Source organism: Rhinatrema bivittatum, chromosome 1 (genome assembly GCF_901001135.1).
Source record: "Rhinatrema bivittatum chromosome 1, aRhiBiv1.1, whole genome shotgun sequence".
In the NCBI taxonomy this organism is placed as follows: Eukaryota; Metazoa; Chordata; class Amphibia; order Gymnophiona; family Rhinatrematidae; genus Rhinatrema; species Rhinatrema bivittatum.
Genome location: NC_042615.1, coordinates 833,900,506 through 833,918,358, shown reverse-complemented (window position 1 = coordinate 833,918,358; position 17,853 = coordinate 833,900,506). Strand labels below are relative to the sequence as shown.

At 48.5% G+C, this 17,853-nt stretch overlaps 1 protein-coding gene across 1 annotated transcript in view; it reads right to left on the bottom strand.

Annotated features, from left to right (window-relative positions):
* Positions 1-17,853, bottom strand: part of LOC115079614 — a gene marked incomplete at its 3' end in the record, with an annotated part of 68,664 nt that overhangs the window by 18,610 nt on the left and 32,201 nt on the right. The window contains 1 exon segment of the mRNA XM_029583317.1: positions 14,600-14,790.

The following is a 17,853-nucleotide window of genomic DNA, read 5'->3' as shown; positions in this document are numbered from 1 at the left end:
TGGAACCTCCAGGGACAGGAAACTCCGATGCAAGGCAAAGCAGAAGTGGAAGCGAAGCCCTTTTATAGGGCTAACAGGAAGATGCCCTAGAAGACATCATCAAGTGGGGCCTGGGGCATATCCGGCCGTGGGCCCTTTAAATCTTGTAAGGAGGTGCAGCCACACGCCTAGAGGCAGGAGCAGGCAGAGCCCGGTGGCGGCATCCATGCCATGAGGCAGAGTTCAGAGGTGGCCCCAGGCCACAGGACAGGGCCTCAAATAGGTGTTGGCGGCTCCCTGCCTCTGAGAAAGAACAAGTCCGTGGCAGTACGGGCCGAGGCAGAGCAGCAGCAGTGGCAGCCTCCAGGCCACTTAGGAAGAGCAGCAGCGGCATCCTCCCCACCGCGGAAGGGCAGCAGAAGCTCGGCGGTTCAGGCCACAGAGGAGCGGCAGTCTCAGCGGCTCTCTGCCGTGAGACATGAAAGAAGTTGGTAGCGTGGCTTCGGTGGTAAAGATGAGAGGCCTGCTCGTGCGGAGAACTCCGCAAGTTGGAATCACAACAGTACCCGGTCCTCAAAGATCCCCTCCTCAAGCCTCATCTCAATAGCTAGAGGGGACGAAGGTTTCAGTCATACCGACAGGGGGAGGTCAAGGATCCAAAAACAGAAGCTGGCATTTCCAGGGACTGAAGCGAAGCAGGAACAAAAAACTGCAGATGTAGAACACTGAAAGCACGAAAAACAAAACAAGCGAACAAAACAAGAAAACAAATAGCACAAGACAAGGAGCAACAAAACCAATGGCACAAAACAATAAAACAAACACAGAGGCAAAACAACAAAATGGAACAAAACAAGGGAACAAGACAAGGAACAAGGAAACAAATGGCACAAAACAAGGAAACAAGAAAACAAGGAACAAAAACAACAAAACAAGCACGAAGCAAGGAAATGAACACAAAACAAAACAAGGAAACAAGGAACAAATGGCACAAAACAAGTAACAAACGGCACAAAACAAAACAAAGGAACACGACAAAGAAACCAGACGAGGAGCAAGGAAACCAGACAAGGAGCATCAAAAACTTCAGGAAAAACCCGGGAGGAATACCCAGGGTGGGAACAAGCTGAACCAGCAAACCAGGTAGGGTGCAGGCGCCTCATGCAGGTCGTAAAACCTCAACCTGGAAAAGGGTGGGAAAAAAATATCTGGACGCAGGCGCCTCTTGCAGGTCGTGGGATCCAGACAGCTGGCACCTCCAGCAGGTCGTGAGAAGGAAGTCCCAAACCAAAAAAAAATTTGGGAACAAAGATAAGTCCAGGAACAAATTCAGGATGAAGACTCTGAAGCAGGACTCCAGGAACAAGGCAAGCCCCATTACAGGAACACGTTCACTGGACTCATGGCCTTGCATTCTGTTAGGGAGCACTGGGAGAGTGGTCCCATCTCGAGGGGATTGTGTGTCCTTAGGCCTCGGCACGACCCCAGAGGACTCTGAGGCAGCACCGAGGTAGTTGAGGTGTGTCCAAGCATGGGTGAAGACTGAAGGTCTCACCCTCTACCGAACCTGCATGCTTCAGGAAGACCAACAAAGCAATGGTGGTCATTAGAGATGTGAATCGTGTCCTTGATCGTCTTAACGATCGATTTCGGCTGGGAGGGGGAGGGAATCGTATCGTCGCCGTTTGGGTGTTTAGAGTATCGTGAAAATCGTTAAAATCGTGAACCGGCACACTAAAACCCCCTAAAACCCACCCCCAACCCTTTAAATTAAATCCCCCACCCTCCCGAACCCCCCCCCCAAATGCCTTAAATTACCTGGGGGTCCAGCGGCGGTCCGTAGCTAAATTGGGGGAAGGGAGAGGGCAGGAAAACCGGCACACTAAAACACCCTAAAACCCACCCCCGACCCTTTAAATTAAATCCCCCACCCAAATGTCTTAAATTACCTGGGGGTTCAGCGGCGGTCCGAAACGGCCTCCTGCAATTGAATCGTGTTGTCTTCAGCCGGCGCCATTTTGCAAAATGGCGGCGCAAAATGGCGGCGGCCATAGACCAACACGATTCGACTGCAGGAGGGTCGTTCCGGACCCCCGCTGGACTTTTGGCAAGTCTTGTGGGGGTCAGGAGGCCCCCCCAAGCTGGCCAAAAGTCCCTGGCTGTCCAGCGGTGGTCCGGGAGCGATTTCCTGCCCGCGAATCGTTTTCCGTACGGCGAATGGCGCCGGCAGGAGATCGACTGCAGGAGGTCGTTCAGCGGGGGTTCCGGACCCCCGCTGAACGACCTCCTGCAGTCGATCTCTTGCCGGCGCCATTCGCCGTACGGAAAACGATTCGCGGCAGGAAATTGCTCCCGGACCACCGCTGGACACCCAGGGACTTTTGGCCAGCTTGGGGGGGCCTCCTGACCCCCACAAGACTTGCCAAAAGTCCAGCGGGGGTCCGGAACGACCTCCTGCAGTCGAATCGTGTTGGTCTATGGCCGCCGCCATTTTGCGCCGCCATTTTGCAAAATGGCGCCGGCTGAAGACAACACGATTCAATTGCAGGAGGCCGTTTCGGACCGCCGCTGAACCCCCAGGTAATTTAAGACATTTGGGTGGGGGATTTAATTTAAAGGGTCGGTGGTGGGTTTTAGGGTGTTTTAGTGTGCCGGTTTTCCTGCCCTCTCCCTTCCCCCGATTTAGCTACGGACCGCCGCTGGACCCCCCAGGTAATTTAAGGCATTGGGGGGGGGGGGGGTTCGGGAGGGTGGGGGATTTAATTTAAAGGGTCGGGGGTGGGTTTTAGGGTGTTTTAGTGTGCCGGTTTTCCTGCCCTCCTCCTTCCCCCGATTTACGATTTTTTGACGATAAATCGGGGGAATTGGTATTGTATCGTGGCCCTAACGATTTTTGACGATTTAAAATATATCGGACGATATTTTAAATCGTCAAAAAACGATTCACATCCCTAGTGGTCATTGAATGGTCCTTCGACCATTCCAAGCCCTTTCAGACCTGCCGCTGGGTAAGAGCAAGAAGCATCAGGCCAGACAGAGGACGAGGGCAGATGGAGACCTTGGAACATAGAAGGCTCAAGACATAGACGTGGAACTTGGAAGGTTCAAGATGTAAACATGGAACTTGGAAGGCTCAAGACGTAGACTTGGAACTTGGAAGGCTTATTGGAAGGTTCAAGATGTAGACGTGGAACTTGGAGAGTTCAGACATTGTCACTGTCTCTCAGGATGACCTACACAGCCCACCACAGGGCGGACCCACAGGGCTGGTCACGGACCACCCTGTCCCACTGCGCACCCTACACAACCTGTGAAGGCTGGTCGTGGACCACGTGGAGAGTGGGACAAGTGCAGGAAGGGAACCCAGCTGAAACGAAACTCTAATGACGAGAACAGGAACTGGAAGGTCAGGATTTACCCAACAGGATGTCATCTGGAGGACTCGAAGAGCTGGAGGATCAGAGGAGGACTTGGAAGACTTGGAGGAACTCTGAGGAGGACATGAAGGAACTCAGGACTTGGAACAGGCGAAGGAGGAGCGGAACCTCGGACCATGAGGACGTGGAACATCAGGATGTCTGGACTTGGAACAAACAATGGAGGAAAGGAACCTCAGAACATCAAGACATGGAACATCAGGAAGCAATGAAGTCTCAGGAAACAAGACAGGACAAGGAGCTCCAACGAAGAACGAAGACCTGATGGAGCACTAGAAGGCGGAATCTCCAGAGACAGGAAACTCCAATGCAAGGCAAAGCAGAAGTGGAAGTGAAGCCCTTTTATAGAGCTAACAGGAAGACGCCCTGGAAGACGTGATCTAGTGGGGCCCAGAGAATATCCATCCATGGGCCCTTTAAATCTTGTAAGGAGGCGTAGCCACGCACCTAGAGGCAGGCAGGAGCAGGCAGAGCCCTGTGGCGGCGTCCATGCTGCGAGGGAGAGTTCAGAGGCGGCCCCAGGCCGCAGGATAGGGCCTCAGATAGGTGGTGGTGGCTCCCTGCTGCTGAGGAAGAAGAAGTCCATGGCAATCCAGGCCACCGCAGCAGCGGCAGCCTCCAGGCTGCTTAGGAAGAGCAGCAGCAGCAGCGTCCTCCGGCCACAGAAGGGCGGCAGAAGCTCGGCAGTTTGGGCTACAGAGGAGCATCAGTCTCAGCGGCTCCCTGCTGTAGACATGAAAGAAATTGGCAGCGTGGCTTTGGCGGCATTCTGGCCGCGTCGATGAATGCAGTGCAATAAAGGTGAGAGGCCACTTCGTGGGGAGAACTCCGCGAGCGAGAATCGGAACACATGGTTAAAGGGTGATGTGAAAGAAGCTATCTTAGCCAAAAGATCTTCATTCAAAATTTAGAAGAAGGATCCAACAGAAGAAAATAGGATAAAGCATAAGCGTTGGCAAGTTAAATGTAAGACATTGATAAGACAGAGAGTAGGGGTGTGTATTCATTTGCAACGCATTGGCAATCCGCAACGTATAGGTCCATATTTGTTGTATTCGTGGGTTCGCAAAACGTATCGCAATCCCCCACAAATACAAACATAGGAGCTCAGGAACCAGCAACCAGGCCGTGGGCAAGACCCCAGGCCCGAAGCCAGTGACCAGGCCGTGGGCATGAGCCCAGGCCTGAAGCCAGTGACCGGACTGAAGCCTAACCCACCACGAGGCCCTGCGACCGGAATGAAATCCCGGCTCCCACTGCGGCCGACCCCACGACGGCATCCCCAAAGCGACACTGACGTAACCCAAAGCGACGGTGTGTGCTTCTTTTTAAGCTGCGGCAGTCCCTGAGAGTCGCGTGCCCGGCGTCGTGCGCACGACGGAGCGCAACAAAGAAGCCAGCCCCTTTGTGCACCCTTTCGTGCGCGCCGAGAACAACTCCAACCATCATCCTGCTCGCTCACAAAACCACCGCCCCCCAGCTACATCAAAGGGACTCCCTCTATCCCAAACCCCCATTTCCACCTTCCTCTGAAACTTACCACTCAAGCCCCCCAAGCCAGCCATACTGCCACAACAACTCCAACCGCAGAAAAGGCACCCCACACACCCTAGCCAACACACTTACCCAATACCCCCCTACTCAACCCCTCCCCCATACCACACCATGCATACCTTCCTCAAAACAACCCTCATACAACTGCAACTGCATCCCACAAAAAAGACAAACCACAACCCCATACGCCCAAGATGCCTCACCCCCATCCCCATCAACCACAACCCCCACCTCATAGTGCTTGTCAATCATAACTCTGCTCCTCATCAATGCCCAATCCATCTCCAAAAAAATTCCCATTCTAATGACTTTCCTAACAGACAACCACCTTGACATCCTATGCATCACCGAATCATGGCTTAAAAAATCAGACACAGTCTCAATCAACCAACTTCTGCATGAAACATACATATTCTCCCTACCCAGACCAAAGAAAAAAGGAGGTAGTCTCCTCCTCCTGGCCCTCAAAAAACTCAACCTCACTTACATCCCCATCAACATATGGGAATTATTAGAAAGGGAATGGTGAATAAAAATGGAAAATGTCATAATGCCTCTGTATCGCTCCATGGTGAGACCGCACCTTGAATACTGTGTACAATTCTGGTCGCCGCATCTCAAAAAAGATATAATTGCGATGGAGAAGGTACAGAGAAGGACGACCAAAATGATAAGGGGAATGGAACAGAGGTTAGGACTTTTCAGCTTGGAAAAGAGACGACTGAGGGGGGATTTGATAGAGGTGTTTAAAATCATGAGAGGTCTAGAATGGGTAGATGTGGATCGGTTATTTACTCTTTCAGATAATAGAAAGACTCGGGGGCACTCCATGAAGGTAGCTTGTGGCACATTTAAAACTAATCGGAAAAAGTTATTTTTTACTCAACACACAATTAAACTCTGGAATTTGTTGCCAGAGGATGTGGTTAGAGTATTTAGTGTAGCTGTAAAAGGATTGGATAAGTTCTTGGAGGAGAAGTCCATTACCAGCTATTAATTAAGTTGACTTAGAAAATGGCCACTGCTATTACTAGCAACAGTAACATGGGATAGACTTAGTTTTTGGGTACTTGCCAGGTTCTTATGGCCTGGATTGGCCACTGTTGGAAACAGGATGCTGGGCTTGATGGATCCTTGGTCTGACCCAGTATGGCAGGTTCTTATCTTATATCATCCCCGCCCCCCCCCCCTCCTAGAAATTGGCCTCTTCAAATCCAAAAACCTCCAAATTCTCCTGCTATATGCCCCGCCGAAATGCTTAGACCACAATCTATCCACCCTCATAGAAACCATCTCCTCCCAAGTCAACTTGGACCTACCCGCAATTGTATTAGGAGATTTCAACCTCCATATTGACACTATTCCCCTCCCATCTCAATGCAAACTCCTCCTTGATACCATGACCGCTATGGGCTTCTATCAAATCATTGACTCCCCAACCCAAAAATCGGGCCACACACTGGATCTTATATTAATCAACGACAAAATCTCAGACCCCAGCAGCCCCCCCCCTCCACCACTAGCATCCTGTGGTCTGACCACAAACTCATTCAGACCACCCTACAACTGAAAACCATCCACCTAGAACACAACTCCAAAAAATACATCAAGTTCCACAAATCCTGCTCCAGCGACGATCTAACAGAAATTCTCCCCAATGTTCTAACAACCTTAAACCTCAATGACCCAAACACAGCCATTGACTCCTGGATCAACATCAACACCAAAATTGCCAAAACCAAATACCCCATCATCACCAAAGCTATCAACAACAACAACCCCCACAAAACACCGTGGTACAACCCAGAGCTGAAAAACTCCAAAAGACTACTCAGACAAGCAGAGAAAACCTGGAGAAGACATCCTACCACATACCACCTTGACAGATACAAAACGCTACTCCACATCTACAGAACCAACACCGACAAAGCCAATAAAGAATTATATGGAAAGAAAATCCACCAACATCAATACAATCCCAGAGTCCTCTTTGACCTGATATCCAAACTTACTCAACCCAGCCACACTCACCTACCACAGACTGCAACTCAAAGACATGCAAAGATCTTGCCCATTTCTTCTCCAATAAAATTACTAAACTCATAGCCTCCAACCCCTACACAAACAAAGAAATCCCAATTCACAATACCTCACACCCTACCTGATCTAACTTCGAACTAATCGCCTCAACCGAAGTCAAAAAAATCATTCAAAAAATAAAACCAGCCATTCACCCCCTCAATCCCATCCCTGTCAAGACCCTCAAACTCATACCAGATCTCATAGCTAAACCAATTGCAGACATTATAACTAAATCTCTAGAACAAGGCATCTTCCCCAAAGCCCTAAAATGTGCCATAATCAGCCTATTCTCAAAAAGCCTACAACTGGACCCCTCCAACCCTGCCAACTACAGACCCATCTCAAACCTATCTTTCATATCCAAGATCATGGAAAAAATTGTGAACCTCCAACTATCAGAATACCTGGAAAACCATAACATACTGCACCCCTCACACAACCACGGTTCCAGAAATCCCTCAGCACCGAGACTCTCCTTTTATCACTCACAGACACAGCCCTCAGAGGCATTGACAACGGACACTCCTACCTTCTGATACTACTGGACATCTCTGCTGCTTTCGACCCTGTAAATCACAACATATTACTAACCTGACTGATGGAGATTGGACTAGGAGAAAACACCCTCAAATGGTTCAGCTCCTATCTATCTAACAGATCCTACAAAGTTCACCTCAACAACTCCGAATCAAAACAATTCCCAATCCCCCACAGCGTACCCCAAGGATCCTCACTCTCCTCCACCCTGTTCAATATATATATGCTCCCCTCTGCAAGCTCCTCTACAACCTGGATCTCACCTACTACATCTATGCAGACGACGTCCAGATCCTTTTTCCCATCAAGGAAAACATACAAAACACCATCTCTTTATGGGAATCCCTCTCCATCCAAATAAAAAACCTTCTCACCCAGATATCCCTCACACTCAACAACAATAAAACAGAAATCTTACACATCTCCAACAAAACCACCACAAAATCCACCCAAAAAATTAAGTCCATACAACCAAACTTCAAATTCCCCAACGAAGTAAAAGACCTTGGAATCATGCTGGACTCGGAACTCAACATGAAGAAACACATAAACTTAACAATCAAAGAGGGATTTTACAAGCTCCAAGTCCTAAAAAGACTCAAATTCCTACTATTCAACCAAGATTACCGCACAGTACTTCAGTCCCTCATACTTTCCAAACTGGACTACTGTAACTCCCTCCTCATCGGACTCCCAGCATCCTCCACCAAACCCCTTCAGCTTCTTCAAAACGCAGCAGCCAGATCGTTCACAAACTGCAAACACTCCTCACACATCATCCCCATACTAAAAGAACTCCTTTGGCTCCCCGTAACCTACAGGGCACAATACAAATGCCTTACTCTGCTACACAAAACCATTAACAATGAAAATCACAAATGGCTAAAGGACACTCCCCACCATCACGACTCCCAGAGAAACCTGCGCTCCCAAAACACTGGCCTCCTTTCTATCCCTCCCACAAAACTAGCCCACCTCACTTCCACCAGAAAACACACCATCTCAATTGCAGGCCCATCCCTCTGGAACAGACTGCCCACCCAACTAAGATTGGAAGCCTCCACCCAAACATTCAAAACAAAAACAGAAAACCTGGCTATTCCAAAAAGCCTACCAACACACAGACTCCACCCATCTCCCACAGCAGATTTAAGTACCCTATCCCATTAACCAACATCACCAACATACAAGCTTAACATTTCAATGCTATTATACTTCTATACCTCAATGTTACCATAAATATTCCCCTTATCTCAAAGATTCCATTTATCACTACTAAGATCCCGCAATCTTAGGTTAATTGTTTATCATGCTACTTTATATTCTATTAAGTTATTAAGTTATCACTGCTAAGATACAGAAATCTTAAGTTAAATGTTTATTTATGCTATTTATGCTATACTGTATTAATACGCCTCCTTAGTTCTTTAAGTTATTATTATGTTATCTACATATTTGCAATGTTACCATGTATCAATAGTAAGACACCTTAGTCTTACTATTTCTCACAGTTATAATGTAAACCGATGTTATATACTCCAATGAATGTCAGTATATAAAAACAACCAATAAATAAATAAAATAAATAAAAACTCATTAGTTTTATTCTTTTGGCTTGCAGTGATTTCTTAGCGGCCGTGGCCGTTTGACATAGGAGATAGCAAAAACCAGCCCTTTCCTGTGAGTCATAATGGACCTCACAGCCCTGTTATAGAGTGGGTGAGACAGGTTGACAAGGAGACCAGAATGCAACCTATCAATGCTAAGCATTTTTCTAATGCAGCGAATCGCTGCTCTCACTCAGTGCTCTGTGACGCTGTTCCACTTCCTATATATACGTTACGCACGCAGCATGCCACGCACTTTCTTTGCAGGGGTAGTCTGGGGAGGTGGTCTGTGGAAGGAGTTCACTCAGAGCTAGTCTGATGTCTGAGATCTCTATTCATTTGCTCGCTATTTTGATAGAAAAAGATATTTGTTCGATTTGGCTGCAGTGCCAGCTAGCCCTGTTTTTTTTTACCGCACTTTTTTTAGTTGATCTGAGACGGTCTCTCTGTGCCACGGAGAGAAGCTGCTAGCACTAGCAGTGGCATTTTGCTGCTTATTTTACCCCCTGGGATAGGTTGCAAGCAGCATTTGGGTGTTGTGGGTGGGAGAGATATATTCAGTTTCTAGCTAGTTTGCTAGAATTTCCATTAAAAAATATATTTCATCGATTTTCCTGCTGTGCCAATCCAGGCTTTTTTGTTAACTGCAGTTTTTTTTTTTATTGAACTCACTGTCTCTCTGTGCTCTTTTAATCCAAGAAGGCAGTGCACTGGACAACAGTGCCAATGGGCACTGGGTAGATTTACAGAGTCAAGTATATTAGTGTTATGGTTAGTGGTGTTTGGGTGGATCCTTGGGCACTGTGGCAGCTGACCACGCCCACGGGGAGCAGTCCCATGAGGGACCACAGTGCTAGGCTAGACTCGGGATGCACAAACACAGAGTCGGATCTTTTATTAAACAGTTTAGTGATACCACCAGAGATGGCAGTACTGAGTAGAATCTGTAGAAGACTCGTAGAATCCCGGCAGGGGTGTGTCTCTCCACAATGACACTGGAATGAAGGATCTCCTGGAGTACAGTGCTGCAGTGAAACAAGACTGAGTGTTATGAGTACACACAGGTGATATAGGTATCCTGAGTCCCAGAGTTGATAATAGGAGTTCAGTAGTTCACTGGAAGAGAGGGTCAGGCACTGGAGAAGGAAGAGCAGGCCCTCGAGGAGCGAGTACCTGATTCCAGCAAAGCAGTGCAGAGGAGACAGTACAGAGTTAGTACTCACAGATGGTATTTGTTGTATAGCGATTCCCAAGTAGAAGTTAAGGAGTGCAGGCATCGAGGTAGGGAACATGGGCCCTCGAGGAGTGAGTACCAGTTTCCTGATAGGCACCTGAAAAAAGCAAAAGGGCCCCCGAGGAGCAGGTACCCAGGTTAGTAACCCCGAAGGGCAAAGAGAGTTCCAGCGAAGATCTGGAGGCAGCGTAGCTTAGGAATAACGAAGCGTATCCATATAATTTCTCCTTATATGATTTCCCTTGCTAGCTCAATGAGCTAGCAAATGCTGTAGGCAGATATACCCGGAAGTCATGACGTCAGAATAGGGGGAAGCCCCTGAGGTTCGCGCCAATGTGAGATTAACGATGAGGGTGGCACGCGTGCCCTAGTAATACCTTGAGAGAACATGGTGAGAGGCAGCACCATAGTCACTCCGTTGACGCCGGAGAGGTCAGCATGTAGACGCAGCAGCGGCCATTAGTCCAAGGTAAGCGGGAGGAGCCGAAAGTAGAGAGGAGGCAGGGTGAGGCGAAGCTGTTGAAGACCAACGGATGCAACAATTGGGACAGCGGTGGTCTGTGAAGCCAAATCCCCAGTGGGCCTCTTTTGTAGTTACAAGCTTGGTGTGTGCACACACATGATATTAGTTCACATAAAGGCACTGTGCCTGTGGGCAGCCAGTTTTGCAGACTCAAGTATATTGGGACAGCGGTGGTCAGTGAAGCCAAATCCCCAGTGGGCCTCTTTTGGAAATAATTCTTTTAATTGAAATCCCTAGTAGGCAGTGACATTAAATCCATAATGTCAGGTAAAGCCTAGATGTGGTCGGGTGATTGGGACTGGAAGAGGAGACACCCTCAAAAGGGAGTGCCAGTCCCCCATTAAAGTTAAAGGGACCTGTTCCAATCTAAAATCTCTGGAGGGACAGGCAGTTCCATCCGGAAAAAAAATGAAATCTAAACATGATGCATCGCCACCACCTGTTTCTGACCCTGAAGTTTTGGGGGTGAGGGAAGGGGAGGCTGAGTCATGCAAGACAAAATGGCAACACCCAAAAGGTGCAGTGAGACAGCAGTCTCGACTTAGCATTGACAATGTAGCACAGGCACTGTTTGCTTCTGATTCCGATGAAGAATCATCTTGTGTGGCATTCTCATCAGAAATGGAAGAAGTAATAGCTGAAGAAGGTTTAGAAGGATTTGTTAGTCCTGTCTTAGCCTCCACTTCAGTGCAGCAGGGGAGAGATGAAACTGATGATGATGAGGAGGAAGAGCAGTCAGCGCAGGCACAGAGTGTGACTGATGCCCCTGGCATTGCTTCTCAGGGTGCACCCACTACTTCAGCTCCAGTGCCAGCATCCACCCCGAAGGCTATAGAGAAGGGATCATGAAAGACATCTGTGATCTGGAATCACTTTAAAGTGACGGAGGACCCGTGTTTTGCTCGGTGTAATTATTGTGGCAGGGCTATTAGCAGAGGCAAGAAAATGGGACATCTATCTAATTTTGGCATGACACATCATATGAAAGAGGCAACACCAACCCCAACAACAGTACTTGCCATCTGGGGATGGTGGCAGTACCAGTCAGGGGACCCCTTTCTCCAGGCAGTGTAAAGTGGTTGAAAAGGAGCAGAGTCACACCACAACACCCTCAGCCACTTCTAGCAGTCAGGTGGCAGGCCAGCAGCCCCCTGCCATGTGGCAGAAGTGACAAACCCACCATGGAGAAAATGGGTGGAGTGCGATAAAGCTTTCCCGGGGGTAGGAGGTAGGCAGCCTCAAAAGCCATAACCAGGAGCATTGGGAAATGATTCCCTTGATGACCAGCCTTTGCAGATAGTGGAGAATGTGGGTTTTCAAGCATTTTCTGAAGGTCCATAGTTCCAAATTACTAAGTTCCTTCCAGAACCACATTTAGCAGAAAGGTCATCCCCAGCCTGTACAAGCAGTGTTGCAGTCACATCCAAGCTCTGCTAGTTAAGGCACAGGGGAGTGTGCATTTCACCTGCGATATCTGGACCGCCATGAATGCTGCATACTCTTACCTCTCCCTGACAGCACACTGGTGGGACCTGGCTGAGGCATGGGCAGGCAGCAGCTTTATTAGTGAACAAGTATCAGGGTGGAGGTGGGCTTTACTGCACACCCACCTGATGGACCAGGCCCCATACTGCAGCCAATATTCTAGCATGCATCAGACAGATGCTGGAGGGCTGGCAATTACACCAGCAAGACAGGAATCCTTAGGCAGGGTTCTTTGTCACAGACAATGGTGCAAACAATGGTTAAGACAATAACCAACGGGCACTTTCAGAACATCCGAAGTTTTACACACACTCTGCACCTGGTAGTGAAGTCAGCTCTGGGGTTGGAGTCCAATGACCAAGAGACTGAATACTTGCATACACTAATACACAAGTGCAGGATCATAGCAGCGCACTTCCACAGAAGTGTAAAGGCGGGGCAGGTTCTCCGACAAAAGCAGACTGATTTGGACATGCCTCACAAGTGTCTCATTCAAGACGTTGCCACCCAGTGGAATTCCACCTATATGATGCTGCAGAATTTAGTGGAGCTACAGACACCCCTTCATGAACTTTCTGGTTCAATGGACATAGGTGTGCAGAATCCCTTAGGGCATCATTATTTGTTAGTCATGAGTCAGCTGGTAAAAATCCTGCAGCCCTTCAGGATGTCACAGAGGAGATGAGTTCCAGAAGTGCCACCTGGCTGACATCATCCCTATAGTTAATTTCCTGGATGAAAATTTGGAGGGCTTTAAATAGGAAGAGGGAATGACAGCTGAGGTGCTGCATTGCCTGGATGTTTTGCAGCAGCAGGTGCAATAGAGATTAAGGCCTTTAACAGAAGAGCATACATGCATGCTTGTCACAGTCTATGATCCCCGAGTGAAAGGGAAACTCGCCCTACAGTCCAATTGTCTCTCATTTGTGAAGGACCTGCTGTTACTAAAAGTCTGTGAACAGGAGAGCCATAGGCAGAGACAGATTAGGCATGAAGCAGAGGAGGAAACAGCGGGCACTTCCGAGAGTTGTGCTAGCCCAAGCAGGAGCAGCACTCTGTCAGCGCAGCTAGTACCTCCTCTTCTCCACTTCAGTATGCCAAAGGCATGTTGCCCATAAAGATTCATCTTTGTGCTTTGGGCTAGAGAGAAAGCAGCTGGCATGAGTGACTCTCAGCCCACCCAAGCAAAGGAGACACCAGCATAACTGTCAGTGACATGGTATCTCTAAGACCCCACAGAGGACATGCAGATAGATCCACTGGCATATTTGGCACACAAGTCAACTGTCTGGCCACACATAGCCAAAGTGGCTCAGCGATATCGGTCATGTCCACTAACCAGTGTGCCCAGTGAACATTAGAGATGTGAATCGTGTGCCAGATTGTCTTATCGATCAGATTCGGCTGGGGGGGGAATCTGATCGTTAAGATATGTGAATTAAAATTGTTTCCGATTCCAATTCACATCGCTAATTTTTTTTTTAGGGAGGCCCGCGCCGCTAAAAAAAAACAATCCACCCGACCCTTTAAATCGACCCCACCCTCCCGACCCCCCCAAAACCTTTTAAAATTACCTGGTGGTCCAGGGGGGCCTCGGGGAGAGATCCAGGGGGGCCTCGGGGAGAGGAGAGATCCAGGGGGGCCTCGGGGAAAGGAGAGATCCAGGGGGGGCCTCGGGGAGAGATTTCCCGTTCCCAGGCATCAGCTGTTCTAAAAAAAAAATGGCGCCAATGCCCCTTTGCTCTTACCATGTGACAGGGTATCCGTGCCATTGGCCGGCCCCTGTCACATGGTAGGAGCACTGGATGGCCGGCGCCATCTTTAAAGATGGTGCCGGCCATCTTTACTCATCAGCCCCTATTATAGAGTATAGTATAATAGGGGCTGATGAGTAAAGATGGCCGGCGCCATCTTTAAAGCCATTTTGGCTGTCACTAATTAAAATGGCGCCGATGGCCCGATAAAAAAAAACCCCACCCGACTGTTTAAATCGACCCCCCTTAGCCTCCCCTACCCTCCCGACCCTTATTTTTTAGGGAGGCCCGCGCTGCTAAAAAAAACAACCCACCCGACCCTTTAAATCGATCCCACCCTCCCGACCCCCCCCAAAACCTTTTAAAATTACCTTAACAGAAGAGATTCTTCAAAATGGGAACAATACCTCATCTGTCATAATGTCAGAGTCCTCAATTTCTATTGAATACTGCAGCACCTCTGAGCGCTGTTCACGTCTCTTAAATCCACTCTGCCGGTATGTCATCTCCTCTGCGAGTCTGGAAAGGTTTTCCTCCAGAGCTTTGCTCTCTTTTTCAATTTGTCCTTGGATTCTCTTTTCCTCATCTTCCAGTTTTCCTTTTAAAACATAAAACAGAAAGAGAGTGGTCAACAATTAAACTTTCTTTCTCCTTCTCTAACCTGAAGGAGCACTGAGAGCAGAAGGTAATTTTGCTGGTGATTGAAGAGGATTTATAAGTATTGCCTTTCTGGGAAATTTTGTGACTTAAAGTTTGGGGGAGAAGAGGATGGTGGGGTAAATTGATAGTCTATATGTGTCTATGCTTGATTTAAAAGAGAAAGTGAGTGTTATGGTTTGTGGGTATGTGGACCCTTGGCCTGAGATGAGAGTTGTTACCACCTGTGGGGAGGAGCGCCACAGGTCCACACCATTGGGAGGCGAGGTCAGGCACAGCAGGGAGCTCTGGGTGAGACTGTGGAGAGGCGGAGGAACCAGGAGGGATTCCCACAGTAGATTAGACAGGCTGGAAATGTACCTGGGTAGAGGACCCTGGAGAAGGACCGTCGTTAGTTAACAAGAAACTGGAGTGGAGTGGAGTAGATGTAACTCCATTTACAGTAGAAAATGTATGGAAAGAGCTGGAGAAACTGAAAGTGGACAAAACTATGGGGCCTGATGAAGTTCATCCCAGGATACTGAGGGAGCTCAGAGATGCACTGGCAGGTCTGCTATGTGACCTGTTTAATAGATCCCTAGAAACGGGAGTGGTGCCGAGTGATTGGAGAAGAGCGGTGGTGGTCCCGCTTCACAAGAGTGGGAACAGAGAAGAGGCTGGTAACTACAGACCAGTTAGCCTCACTTCAGTGGTGGGAAAAGTAATGGAGTCACTATTGAAAGAGAAAGCAGTGAACTATCTACAGTCGAGAGAATTGCTGGACCAGAGGCAGCATGGATTCACCAGGGGAAGATCCTGTCAGACAAATCTGATTGACTTTTTTGACTGGGTAACCAAGGAATTGGATCAAGGAAGAGTACTCGATGTCATCTACTATTTCAGCAAAGCTTTTGATACGGTCCCGCACTAGTGAATAAAATGAGAAGCTTAGAAGTGAGTGCCAAGGTGGTGGCCTGGATTGCAAACTGGTTGATGGACAGAAGACAATGTGTGATAGTAAATGGAACTCTCTCTGAAGAGAGAGAGGTTTTAAGCGGTGTACCACAAGGATCGGTGTTGGGACCAGTCCTGTTCAATATATTTGTGAGCGACATTACAGATGGGAAAGAAGATAAGGTTTGTCTTTTTGTGGATGACACTAAGATCTGAAACAGAGCGGACACGCTGGAAGGAGTGGAGAGAATGAGACGGGATTTAAGGAAGCTGGAAGAGTGGTCGAAGATATGGCAGCTGAGATTCAATGCCAAGAAGTGCAGAGTCATGCAAATGGGGAGTGGAAATCCGAATGAACTGTATTCAATCGGGGGGAGAAAGGCTGATGTGCACGGAGCAGGAGAGAGACATTGGGGTGATAGTGTCTAATGATCTGAAGTCGGCAAAACAATGTGACAAGGCGATAGCTAAAGCCAGAAGAATGCTGGGCTGCATAGAGAGAGGAATATCGAGTAAGAAAAGGGAAGTAATTATCCCCTTGTCCAGGTCCTTGGTGAGACCTCACCTGGAGTACTGTGTTCAGTTCTGGAGACTGTATCTCCAAAGAGACAGAGAAAAGATGGAGGCGGTCCAGAGAAGGGCAACCAGAAACGTGGATGGTCTTCATCAAATGACTTATGAGGAGAGATTGAAGAATCTAAATATGTACACCTTGGAGCAAAGGAGGAGCAGAGTTGATATGATACAGACTTTCAGATACTTGAAAGATTTTAACGATCCAAAGACAATGACAAACCTTTTCCGTCGGAAAAGAATCAGCAGAACCAGGGGTCACGATTTGAAGCTCCAGGGAGGAAGACTCAGAACCAATGTCAAGAAGTATTTCTTCACGGAGAGGGTGGTGGATGCCTGGAATGCCCTTCCGGAGGAAGTGGTGAAGACCAGAACTGTGAAGGACTTAAAAGGGGCGTGGGATAAACACTGTGGATCCATAAAGTCTAGAGGACGTGAATGAAGAGTGGGTGGCTCGCGGGAATGAAGGCTATGCAACTCCAACATTGCTCTAAGCTTCAATGGCAAGAGGAAATGTGGAAAAAAGGATTTGCATTCACAAAAAAGTGGGGAGTAGCTTGCTTGTTACGACAGTTACTACCCCAAACCAAATAAGCCTGATATTTCACTTTCAATACACATCCAGCATAGTTCTCTGTTTCAACGGCAGGGGAGAAAGACTGATACTTCACGCATATCCAGCATAACTCTCTGCTTCAATGGCAGGGGGAATGAAGAAAAGGGTATCTATATACAGACAACAACCAACAAGACTGAATTACATAGTCTGGGTAAACAAATAAGCATGGGTGTAGCTTAGAGATGTGAATCGTGTCCTCGATCGTCTTAACGATCGATTTCGGCTGGGAGGGGGAGGGAATCGTATTTTTGCCGTTTGGGGGGGTAAAATATCGTGAAAAATCGTGAAAAAATCGTAAAAAATCGAAAAAAACGTAAAATCGCAAAACCGGCACATTAAAACCCCCTAAAACCCACCCCCGACCCTTTAAATTAAATCCCCCCACCCTCCCGAACCCCCCCCCAAATGACTTAAATAACCTGCGGGTCCAGCGGCGGTCCGGATCGGCAGCGGTCCGGAACGGGCTCCTGCTACTGAATCTTGTTGTCTTCGGCCGGCGCCATTTTCCAAATGGCGCCGAAAAATGGCGGCGGCCATAGACGAACACGATTGGACGGCAGGAGGTCCTTCCGGACCCCCGCTGGACTTTTGGCAAGTCTTGTGGGGGTCAGGAGGCCCCCCCCAAGCTGGCCAAAAGTTCCTGGAGGTCCAGCGGGGGTCAGGGAGTGATTTCCCGCCGCGAATCGTTTTCGTACGGAAAATGGCGCCGGCAGGAGATCGACTGCAGGAGGTCGTTCAGCGAGGCGCCGGAACCCTCGCTGAACGACCTCCTGCAGTCGATCTCCTGCCGGCGCCATTTTCCTTACGGAAAATGGCGCCGGCCATACGTGTATGGCCGGCGCCATTTTCCGTACGAAAACGATTCGCGGCGGGAAATCG